Source organism: Pantherophis guttatus, chromosome 3 (assembly GCF_059756535.1).
Source record: "Pantherophis guttatus breed Tessera chromosome 3, ASM5975653v1, whole genome shotgun sequence".
Classification (NCBI taxonomy): Eukaryota; Metazoa; Chordata; class Lepidosauria; order Squamata; family Colubridae; genus Pantherophis; species Pantherophis guttatus.
This window is the reverse complement of record NC_142065.1, coordinates 133175745-133188680: the sequence shown is the minus strand read 5'-3', so window position 1 is coordinate 133188680 and position 12936 is coordinate 133175745. Positions and strand designations below refer to the sequence as shown.

Below are 12936 nucleotides of genomic sequence, written 5' to 3'. Positions count from 1 at the left end.
TAAAGTCCTAGTGAGAGGAATAGGAGACACGCATATAAAGGGTATAGGAAAAATAGAGGGGGTACTATTTGTGCCCGAAATTCCAAATAACATATTGGCAACCCTAAAATTAAGCATAGAGAATGCAATAGAAACCATTTTCAGAGGTGGAAAGGTATTTATGACTAAGAACAACAGAAACATAGGTAAACTATTTACAAATGATGGACTAACATACCTACTGCCACAAGATAACGAACTAGTCTATGCAAACTATCAATTAAGAAACGAAAAGCCAAATTCAGATAGCCATGATGAAAGTAATAATAAGAATGCATCAACCACTGATACTAATATGTCTGAAAATTTAAACAATGGAAAACCTATTCACGATAATTGTAGTCACTTACTCCACAGAAAGCTAGGACACGCGAGCTTTCCAGTCATACGAAAAATGTTAGAGTGTTCCGAAGATTTAAAAATAAAGAACTGTAAAAATTACTTAGAATGCTCTGTGTGCAATTCATCCAAAATTAAAAACAAACCAAAACCCAAAAAAGCCACTCGCACCACACAATCAACCTTTCAACTAATTCATATGGATGTAGTAGGCCCATTAAAACCTTCAATTAAATATAAAAAAAGATACTTCCTGACCATAGTCGATGACTATAGTAGATTTGGTTTTGTATACACCCTTAATCACAAAAGTGAGGTTTTCAAAAAATTTAAGGAGTTCTTTAAGATGGTAGAAACGCAACACAATACCAAAATTAAACAAATAATGACTGACAGGGGGTCGGAATTCCTATCCAACGAATTTTCAACTTGGCTAAAATCACAAGGAATATTGCACTTTAAATCTTGTCCATTTTCCCCATTCCAAAATGGAGTTTCTGAAAGGAAAAATGGTTTGCTACAAACCATGGTTAAATGTGTGTTAGATGATGCTGGCTTAAACCAGTCATTCTGGGCTGAAGCCCTTACTTATTCCAATTACACTATAAATCGCTTATGGTCCAGTACAATCAACAAGACCCCATACGAACTCATGTATGGAAGGAAACCAAAAATTGGGCATTTGCACGTATTTGGTGTATCTGCTGATGTATATGTGCCCTCACAGTTAAGGCGCAAAGGAGAGAAAGTATCCAAAAGACTGATATTTATGGGGTACGAATCAGGAACCAAGGGATATCGCTTCATTGATAAAAATAACCACTTCATTGTATCCAGATCTGCCGTGTTTCATGAACACATGAACTGGTCAAAATTACATCTCAATGAAATTTACCCAGAATCAAAAAATATTACACACACGCACGCAAAACATCACACATCAGATACGAACCCCAAATCCACGTCTACAAACAGAATCAAATGCCCAGTAATAGTTAATGATGAATGGAAAAAAGGACACCCCACTTTGAAGGTAGATCAATTAACCGAAAAAGAAGCTAAGTATATGCATAGCGATGAACATCCCCAGAATAGGCCCATTAGATCCAATAGGGGCATAATCCCTAAAAGATTAGATGATTACGTACTGTCTATCCAAGCTAAACACCTGACTCCTAACACATATGACGACATACTTAAGCTACCCCTAGAAGAAAAAAGTAAGTGGGAGGAAGCAATGAAAAAAGAGATGGACAGTTTGAGAGAACTAAATGTATATACACCAACAGACCTGCCCACTGAGAAATCCCCTATTGGCACTAGGTGGATCTATAAAATCAAGGAGCTAGAGGATGGTAAATTCCTATACAAAGCCAGGTTAGTGGCTCAAGGCTTTGCCCAAAGATTTCCGGATGACTATGAAGACACTTACTCCCCAACCGTTAGATCAGAAAGTGTGAAAACAGCACTAGTGTTAGCTTCTATCTTAAATCTGGAAGTATATCAATTTGACGTGCAGACAGCCTATCTGCACGCTGATCTAGATAAAGAAATTTATGTGAAAGCACCCCCAGGAAAGGATACAAAAAAGGGAGAAATTTGGCTATTAAATAAGAGCCTTTATGGACTAAAACAGTCCGGTAAGCGGTGGTATGAGTGCTTATCAAAGATACTTAAAAATATAGGTTTTGTGGCTACTTCATCTGATTTTTGCTTTTTCACGAAAAAAAATAATGATTCTATTGAATATGTTTTGATTTATGTTGATGATATATTGTATTTTGGACATGACAAAATTAAATGTGATAATTTCGCTGAACAACTAGGCAAAAATTTCAACTTAAAAATATTAGGAAAGGTAAATAAGTATCTAGGAGTCCAAATTGACAAAACAGATAAGGGATTCAAATTATCTCAGAAAGACAAGATTATGGAACTCATACAAAAATGTAACTTAATTAACTCAAAAATTTGTGATACTCCTATGTCAACTGATTTTTATAGGAATGTGTATAATGAGTACGAACCATTCAAGGATAACACTTTATATCGATCAATTATTGGGTCCTTATTATACATATCTAATTGGACCAGGCCTGATATCACCCTTGCCGTAAATTTGTTGTCAAGACATGTAAGCAATCCTAACTCATACCACTGGGAGGGAATTAAAAGGATTCTAAAATATCTAAAATCTAGCATTGATATGTGCTTATTCTTAGAACCATTCATTTCTGAAAAACCAACTTTGACCTGCTACGCTGATGCTGATTGGGCTACTGATTCAAAAACCAGAAAAAGCACTTCTGGATATGTTTTTCTTATAAATGGCTGTGCGGTGCACTGGTACACAGGCAAACAGAATTTAATTGCCACTTCTACAGCAGAAGCCGAATATGTTTGCTTATCCAAAGCGGTCAACAATCTAACTTGGTTCGATGATTTGTTATCCAATGTGTGGGATGAACCTGTTTATCCAATTATTATCAATGAGGACAATAAGGCAGCAATTGACATATCAGCTTCCGAAGCAATAGGTCAACGATCTCGACATATCGATATCAAATATAAACATGTGAGGCAACTGTCAAGTATAGGATTTATTAAAGCTGTCCATTGCGATACTAATGAACAAATTGCTGATATCCTCACTAAGCCATTGCCAATCAAACAACATATGTATTTGACTTCCAAACTTAATGTACATATATGATCTTAATAACTCACCATTAGTTAGGTATTTTAGAGGGGGATTTGTTACAGATGAAAATACCTAACCTGATATCTGTAAATATGTGTGCTTGTGTATATGTCATTGTGTGATGTCATTGTGTCACTTACCATTGGTTACTACTTACCATTAGCCCCGCCTCCTCTGTATATAAGTTCTCGCTCCTCCCAGATCAAAGCTTCTCTAATTGTGTTCCTGAGGAAGAAAAGAAATAAATATTACTATTACAAGAAAGTCTACAGTCTCTTATATATGGGCCTAACCAGAATAACCAAACTAGCAACATAAGCTAAAGTTGGACTAGAACCTGGTCACTTCACCATTAGTTCTGGGCTCCCACAGTGCATAGTTGTTAAAAAGGCACATAGGTGAATCTATAATGGCACATTGCAAACTATGGTTCCTAGGCCTCAGGCCTTCAAAACCCCTCCTTTTTTACCGTTGGCACCTTTTTCACATTGGTGACAAAATGTGGGATTGATTTTTTTTTTTTTAACATGATGGTATCTGTAAGACAAAGATATAAAATCAGCAGGGCTTGTCACAGATTTCCTCCAAAACCCCACTAATTTCTTGATAGTCAATTTCACTATGAAAAAGTTTCAGTCCTCTTTGGGGATCCAGCCACTAAATAGGTATCGGTGAATACATTCTTGGCTTTTGCTTACAGTGCTGGTCAAATTAATTTGATTTATTCCTCCTCAGAGCCTGATTATGGCACAAAAACCTTTGAAAACTATTTGATTGTAGTTTTATTTGCCAGTCCTTTCAGAAAGTATGTCTTTTAGGATTAAATGTATTTAGGGTTTTTTAAAAAAAAATTGCTAAAATAATTGGTTTGATTTCTTTGTGTTTTGATTTCTCAGTACAAATAGCATGTTTTCCATATCATACCTTTTGTTGAAGTCTTTTCATATGTCTTGACCTTCCTCATTTAGGAGATGAGAAATAACTACGTACAAACTCTATGGTGGTTAAAATTAAATCAATTTGTTTGGTGATTTATTTTAGACTCAGTATGACTTTTGTTCCCTGGGGCCTTAAGGGTAGAGCAGACTTCTCCAATACTGCACCCAAGGGAACATATGTGTCCCGTTTGTAGTCAGTTGCATAGCCATTGCATTTATACATCTGCAAATGTTAACCTTCTGGTTAGGAGATACTCAAACAACAAATCACAGAACAGGAAATCAGATCAACCAGTCAGCATGTAAGATGCACATCTCTGCACAATGTGCAGTTGGAAGTTGGGTTTGTGTTGGCCTGTTGTGGCCATCTACAACCTATGATTACCCATCAAGCCCTTTGCAGCATAGGTATACCATGACGGAAGTTGAAGCCAATTCTATATCAGCCTTTAGGTTCCTCTTTATTGCTCTTGGAGAAAATTTCTCTTAACATTCTTCTCCCTTCTCAGTCACCTAAGTGACATGGTTCCAAGTCTGTCCTTCTATTAAATCAGACACAATTTGTTAAATCTCCAGTACCTTTCTTAAGAGTCTGAATAGTCTGGTCAAGCACACCAAAAACATGACCAACTTTTCCTTGGGCAACCTAAGTACATGGTCAATCAAACATAGATTCAGATTTGTTAAAAAATAAAATCAAAGGAAGGCATAGAACTGACTATGAAAGCATCTAGCAGATTCATCCATCTGCTAAAGTACTGAATACAACTGGAAAAAAAAAAAAGAAAGTCTTCAGTTTTCAAGTCTTCTGTTTTCAGCAGTTAGCACTTAGGTTTCTATAAATTCTTCTATCTGTAATAAAAATAGCCAGAGTAGGTCTTGTTCCAAATGTTTGCCACATCCTGCAAGGATATAATATTCCAATTGTTTAGCCCGTGACTAAGCAAATTCCTTGTTTACAAGAAAAATGGAGTTGATATAGCTAAGTACAATTCTATCTCAGATATTATTCTGTGTAACCATCTTCTACACTCATGGTTCTTAATATGAGTCTTTTGTCCCCACACTTGGGGTCATCCCATATTTTTAGGAGGTTACATATATTTTTGAGGGGACCACCCAAACTTAACTGCCAGATATACCTTTCTTCTTGCTTACAGCAACCATATGGTTAAATTCACAGATAAAAGTTGAAATCCATTGTTCCACAGCACCCAGTAAATAGAAGTCAGGAGACTATGAGTTTTAAGATTCTGTTAGACATGAAAGCTGGTTTGGGCCAGTGACTCTCTCAGTCTATCCTCCCGCACTGTGTTGTTGTTTTGGAATAAAATAGAAAGCAGGATATTAGGCATTTTCACCACCATGAGGTGGATTTGGATGTGTAGGTCAATGTGCAATATGTATGTGAGATTTTATATATAACAGTAATAATAATAATGTAATGAACAAAATGTGCAAAGCCTCATGTTAATGTCATATTTCAGTTACTTATTGGCTTACTGAAATGAACAATACTTTGCCTTTTGAATAGTATTATTAAGTCATGTCTTCCACTATCAGCATGAAGTTATTGTAGTTATTCACTGTGAGCATGAAGTTATTACAGATATAACAATTCAATTTTAATAAGGTCAGAAGGTAGCAAATAGGTTTATGTTTAATCATATACATATACTGTTCACATATGCATATGAAACATGCATATTTATGTGTATATTCATATAAATGTGTATTTATATGGGCATATGTACATACTTATTCATGTACATGACAGATTGATCTATAATTTTAGAAAAGCTATATTCTGTATCTATCCATCTATCCTGTAATCTATGGCAGTTTAATCAATCTTTACAGTGCTCAAAAAATTTCATCTCTTTCAACATTTCCTAAACAGATCATAAATGCATATGTGTCTCAGAGGACAGCATTACTAAAGTATGACTACATTTCATTACTCAGTACAGCACTACATTGCCACATACTCATTAGTGCTGCTGATATTCATTGAGCTTTAGTGATCATGGCTGCATCACACCAACATAATTTTCTTCTTGGGAAAAAAAACTTAGAAGGAACCAAGATTGTTTTTCTGTTTTCCTAAGGGAGGAATATATCCAATCTGTTAACTTTTGTCTCAAATTTAGAATGAACTTTTAACTATTTGACAAGCAATAGTTTAAAATCTTTACTGGAACTGAGTAGAAATTACAATGGTTCAAAAGAACAATAATAAGAGAGGAGAGTGCAATAGCGCTTAGTTTATATTTTGCTCCATAGTGCTTTATAGCACTCTGGAGAGTTTACAATGTTATTATATTGCCCCCCAACCATCTGGGTTCTCATTTTACTGACCTTAGAAGGATGAAAGGAAGAGTCAACCTTGAGCCCCATCAGGATGAAACTCCAGGCAGTGGACAGAGTTTCTAAATTTGAGACAGAAGTTAACAGATTGGATATATTCCTCCCTTAGGAAAATAGTAAAAACAATCTTGGTTCCTTCTAAGTTTTTTTTCCCAAGAAGAAAATTATGTTGGTGTGATGCAGCCATGATCACTAAAGCTCAATGAATATCAGCAGCACTAATGAGTATGTGGCAATGTAGTGCTGTACTGAGTAATGAAATGTAGTCATACTTTAGTAATGCTGTCCTCTGAGACACATACACATTTATGATCTATTTAGGAAATGTTGAAAGAGATAATTTTTTTGAGCACTGTAAAGATTGATTAAACTGCCATAGATTACAGGATAGATGGATAGATACAGAATATAGCTTTTCTAAAATTATAGATCAATCTATCATGTACATGAATAAGTATGTACATATGCCCATATAAATACACATTTATATGAATATACACATAAATATGCATGTTTCATATGCATATGTGAACAGTATATGTATATGATTAAACATAAACCTATTTGCTACCTTCTGACCTTATTAAAATTGTATTGTTATATCTTTAATAACTTCATGCTCACAGTGAATAACTGCAATATCTGTGAATAACTTCATGCTTACAGTGGAAGACATGACTTAATAATACTATTCAAAAGGCGAAGTATTGTTCATTTAATACCCTTCAGTAAGCCAATAAGTAACTGAAATATGACATTAACATCAGGCTTTGCAGACTGAGTTTTGTGAGTTGCATGTTAAAAATAAGGAATAAGAGGGTTTTTTTCTTTTTTTAAAAAAGGTGACCTACAATGTGTAGTGTGTGTGTATACACCAATATATAGAAAACTATCATATTGGTGACAAAAGCAAATTGAAGTAGAAAGAAATCAGGACTTGAAATGGATTCAAGAATGGCACAGCTAATCTGGGTAAGAAAAAAAAATCCTTCCTCAGATGATTTAGATGTGTGTGTGTGTATGTGAAGATTTATAGGGTGAATATTAGGGTAACCCTAATATTTCCCAATAACAGAACATTTTAAGATAAGTAATTGGTATCTCATATTATAATAATCTTAAATGCATAGGACCCTATGAATGAGGCTCCATATCCATTGGAAATATTGGGATGAAAATATTGTTCCAGTGTGAACTTGACTTATGAACATATTAAAAAATACTTCTTGTGAGAACAGAATTCTGTACTTCCAAATCACCTAGAACTACAGAAGAAGAGGCTACCCATGGATCGAGTTGGGACACAAAATTGCCAGAGCCTTGAATCTATTCAAAGAAGCTAGTCAGACAGCTTTTGAATCTCCCTATTGGAAATGTTGAATAATTTAATTTAATTTAATTTAATTAATTAAATTTATATGCCGACCCTCTCCGAAGACTCAGGGCAGCTCACAATACATTTTAAAAAATCATTATAAAAAAAACATTGAAAAATTAAAAACATTAAAAACTCATTCACGCAATTTATGGCCGGATCTCGCCAGATCACAACAGTGAGATCAACGGCCCCAGGTCTGCCAGAAAAGCCAGGTCTTGAGCGCTTTTCGGAAGGCCAATAGGATGGGGATGGTCTGGACCTCAGGAGGTAACTGGTTCCAGAGAGCTGGGGCAGCCACAGAGAAGGCCCTCCCCCACGGGCCCACCATCCGGCATTGTTTAGCTGACGGGACCTGGAGGAGACCAACTCTGTGGGATCTTACCAGTTGCTGGGAGCTCTGCGGCAGAAGGCGGTCTCGAAGATAACCTGGCCCTGAGCTATGTAGGGCTTTAAAGGTAATAACCAACACCTTGAATTGTGACCAGAGACCAATAGGGAGCCAGTGCACCTCGCGGAGAATTGGTGTAATGTGGGTGTAACTAGGTGCACCCACGACAGCTCGCACGGCTGTGTTCTGGACCAACTGTAGTCTCTGAACACTTTTCAAGGGTAGCCCCATGTATTTCCACATACACATACCCACAACATTGATATATAACATAATTCTTCCATTTTAGTGCTCAATCATAAAATATAGCTCCTTCTGCCAGCTTTCTTTTTTCCTATTGTTCTTTCCATTTTCTTTACAAGAATTCTGTTTTGCCATTTTTTCCCCCATTTACTGTAAATCACAGGGTTTTTGTGTCTTTTGGATCTGCACAGCTTTATTTATTTATTGACTTCAAAACATTATTGTTTGTTGTATATCTCTTTATATGAGAGGTAAGTGTCCAAACTTTTATCCTCCAGATTTATGCTTTATATTATATTCTTTATCATTGGAAGCTTAATTTGAAAAAATATTGACCATCAAATTGGCTCAATTCACTTCATTAATTGTATTTGTATAGGGGGATGCATCAAGTACTGCCATCTTTCATGCCTAATATAATATACAAAATAAAAACATTCTGAAGAAAAAAGAATGCTGAATTCATTGACACACTCTGATTGCATGAAAAAAATCTGTAGGCAAGTAACTGATGAGTTTGTGCTACGAAAATAAAGATAACATGAACCTGTTATTAGAAGAAGAAAGAGTTTTGGCAGCACAAGCTTTGTTCTTACTTCAATGGTGTAACAGTAAAAAGTTAAATATAGACACTAAGAAAAGTAAGTCTATTTTTCTTTTTATGGTAATTTTATGCCTGTATTCATAAATACAGATTCACTTTTGTTGTTGCTCTTGATCTTTGTTATTGTTTGTTCAAAAATGCCTGTCGGATGTCCCAAAAGCAGGTGAACTGAGAAGTAGCGATAAAAGAGACCACTCCTAACCAAAATATTTTCAGCATTCAGGCTCAGCATCTATTTAAATGAGTCTTGGCACCAGACCTACCTCAAGTGATAGGAAACCCTTCTTTTGTGTGTTCCTGAATAATTTTGCAGCAGAAGTGAAGCAGTCAGTGAGGGGGGAAAAAAGGAGCATTGAGTAACTGATGAAGAGGGATCATTTGGAGCTCTATTGATTACTATTGCTTATAGTAGTCTATAAGCTATAGCTGTGATGGCGAACCTATGGCACACGTGCCAGAAGTGGCACACAGAACCATCTCTCTAGGCACGCCAACTGTTGCCTGTTGCTCTTTTAGTTTCTGGCTCGTGCAGGAGCACTGACCAACTGGTCTTTGCACTTGCATGCGCACCAGAAACAGGAAGACCAGGCGACTAGTGCTCATGTGCATGTTGGAAACCGGAAGCTGAATTGGAGGCTCAGCTCAGTTGGAAACCCCAACTCTTTGGGTTTCCGGTAGTCCCACACATGTGCGCCAGGGAGTTGCTCTTCTGGTTTCTGGTGCTCCCCCACACACGCTCAAGTGCTCATGTTTCAGCACTCGGTGCCGAAAAGATTCATCAACACTGAGCTATAGTATACTATTGCTTATAAAGCAAGCAAGACGCATTGCAATGCATGTCCCTAAAAGTGCAGTAAAGATTGATTGGAAGCTGAGTTAGACATGATATTATATATCAATGCAAAAGAAAAAAAAATTATCTGGAAGGCAAATCTTTCAAAATGAATAATGCATTTTCTCAGGTAAGCAGATATTTTTGCAAAGGACTTGGATGTGCAGAAACGTTATAAGTAATTATCAAAGGTTTGGGAAGAAAAAGCTTTGAAAACCTGACAATTATAAAATGGAAGCTTTGAGAACAGTTCTGTACACAGATGCAAACAGAAAATACCATGACCCAAATATTAATTTAAAAGAGAGATGACCAATGTTGCTGCTCTTCTGGACTGTTGATTTCATACTATATCAGGACATATGTACATATTTCGCCAGTAATTTACAGCACAGAAGCTAGAAGAAATATCCTTTTGCTTCCTCATTCTTTTGTAGGCCAGTTCTTATATTATTCTCCTTTCTTAGGCAAACATTCCATCATACGTTTCTAGTGTCTGTTGCTAGCCCCACTCTCACTTTTCTCCTCTTCTTGCTAGTACATTCTTCTTCTTCATAGGTTCATCTTTATTCTGAGAAACCCACATACAGCAACCAACATTATTTTTGGTTCATCCTCCAATGTAGAGAAATTACATCCTTTGGTTATAGCATAATTAACTGTATGTGACTTTTAAAATAATTTCTGCGGCTAAAGTAGAAGCAGTTCCAGGTGCTGTTAGCAATATTCATCACATTTGCAATTTATTCCTCTGTGGAGCCACTGCACAATTGCCTTGGTTGGCCCATAAACAATGTGTATTGTTCTATCAGAGAGATTCTAAACGCTAGCAAGATACAGTCCATTAAAATAGATAAAAACAACATCAATTTCCTCCTCATATTCTTCATACCAGATGTAGAAGCATGTACTGCTTATTGCCATATAACTGCTGCTACTAAATAAACATTTCAAGATACACATGTTGTAACTTTCAGATTTTGTTCTCATGGGAACAATGAAAGATGTATCTATAAAAGCAAATCAAAGATTGTTTCTTTTAATGTTTTTGTTCTGTGCTAAAGTATGAGGCATAAATACTTAGAAAACAAGTAAGCTACATGGGCAGAATAAACACTAGATATATAGTTTTGTTGTCATTTTATAAAGTGGTAGTGGTATCGGTGCAAATGATGTCTATTTTCCCACACCAAAATAAAGTAAAACAAAATGAGTAATCATTAAATTGTATTTATTTGTGTGTTTGTTTATTTCTACATTGCCAAATCAAAAGTAACAGTGCAATAAAACTACACAACCAATTAAAGCATCAATAATATGCATAATTAAAATAAAAAGTGCAAAACATATAAAATAATATCAATATCAATAAATACATAAACGATACAACCAAATATATAGTGAAAATGGAACAGAACCATTCAGTTGAAATGTAAAAAAACAGCAACAATTAACATGTCCACTAAATGCTCTTCAACAGACTTCTATTTTAAACAGCTTCCAGAACATTAAGATAATGATTCAGCTCTTAATGCCAAAAGAAAGCTCTATAATAAGGTCAAAGTAGTAACTGACTTGGCTTCATTCCCTTAGCAATAGCAATAGCCTTTAGATTTATATACCACTTCACAGTGCATTACCACCCTCTCTAAGCAATTTACAGAGTCAGCATATATTCCCCAACAATATGAGTCCTCATTTTACCGACCTCAGAAGGATGGAAGGCTAAGTCAGCCTTGAGCCTGGTGAGATTTGATCTGCCAAACTGCTGGCAGCCAGTGATCAGCAGAAATAGCCTGAAGTATTGCACTCTAACCACTGTGCCACCGCGGCTCTTACCTCATATAAGTGGCACAACCAGAAACCAGAGCATACCAAATGGGCTGATTCAGTGAGGTGAAGGTGTTTCTTCAAGTACCAAAGCACTAAATGAGTAAGGATTGCCTGAATTATTTCCTTCCACATTAATCCAAGTTCTGGTTCTAAATTAATCAATATAGTTATAGAAGCAGTCATAGTGTGCTAGTGTAACACAACATTATTCTTCTATTTCCCTTTTCTGAGCTTATGTCTGGTGTTTTATGGACTGTGTGTTTTACTTTAAAAATTATTGTAAATTAGCAAAGTACATCAGCTTATATGTACACTGATTAAATCACAGATCAGAATTCCATTAGAATTTAAACTGCATTGCAATGCTTCTTTGCTACATCATTCAACCAATGGTCTCTTTTACTTTGATTAAAATATTGCATACACAGAAGCCTCACACAGTTGTATAATCATATCAACATTTATTTTAATACCAACATAGTTAATGTAAATGTGTGTGTGTATATATATATATATACATACACACATACGTATCCCAACACAAAGAGGTGTTTGTGTGATAAAATTCCACAAAATCACCAGAGGATGGTGAAACTGTAATATGATGTAAATTCATTAAAAAAATGATAGGATGGAACTAAATAGTTTATAATGAAAGAAAGTAAACATTAGTAACGCAACGAAATATAATACAGTTTGGATGAAAATTGCATTAAACTCATTGTGAATTATTACAGAACATATAAAACAGAATTATGAATGAAAAACACAATGCATTTTATCCCAAAGGTACTTTTTCAAGAGGCAACTGGACTTTCTGGTTTTTCTTTGAAGGTGTTTTGCTTCTCATCCAAGAAGCTTCTTCAGCTCTTTTGAGAAGGAGGCAGATTTAGTGATGGCAAACATTATTTTTTTGACATAGAAATGTTTTGGAAAGTAACAGAGAGAAGACAAAGGAGCCTCATAAAGAGACTAAAGAATTATGGAAAAATAGTTTTGGAAAAATAAAAATATGATTCTTTAATTTTGCTGACAAGTGATACAAAGTGATTTTTCTTTCTTTCTTTCCTTTCTTTCTTCACAAAGTACTTATTTTTGAAGCTTTCTATTTTTATACTGAAATACAGACATGTATTGAATATAATAGGCCTATACAGGACAGTTTAAATTTGCCCTTAAATTTGTGCTACGGAAACAATGCAATTTCTGCTATGAAGATGAAGAGATAATGGGATTTGCCTGAATCAGATATTTCATATTACTTTGCATAGCTT

At 35.5% G+C, this 12936-nt stretch overlaps 1 protein-coding gene across 4 annotated transcripts in view; it reads left to right on the top strand.

Annotated features, from left to right (window-relative positions):
* Window positions 1–12936, top strand: part of CDH18 (cadherin 18) — a 656995-nt gene that overhangs the window by 150508 nt on the left and 493551 nt on the right. Inside the window, exon 2 of one of the 4 annotated variants that reach the window (XM_087890244.1) lies at window positions 7227–7356. The exons of the other annotated variants lie outside the window; for them this stretch is intronic. The gene's annotated coding sequence lies outside the window, so the exon portion shown is untranslated. The remainder of the gene's footprint in view (window positions 1–7226; window positions 7357–12936) is intronic. 4 annotated transcript variants of the gene reach the window in all.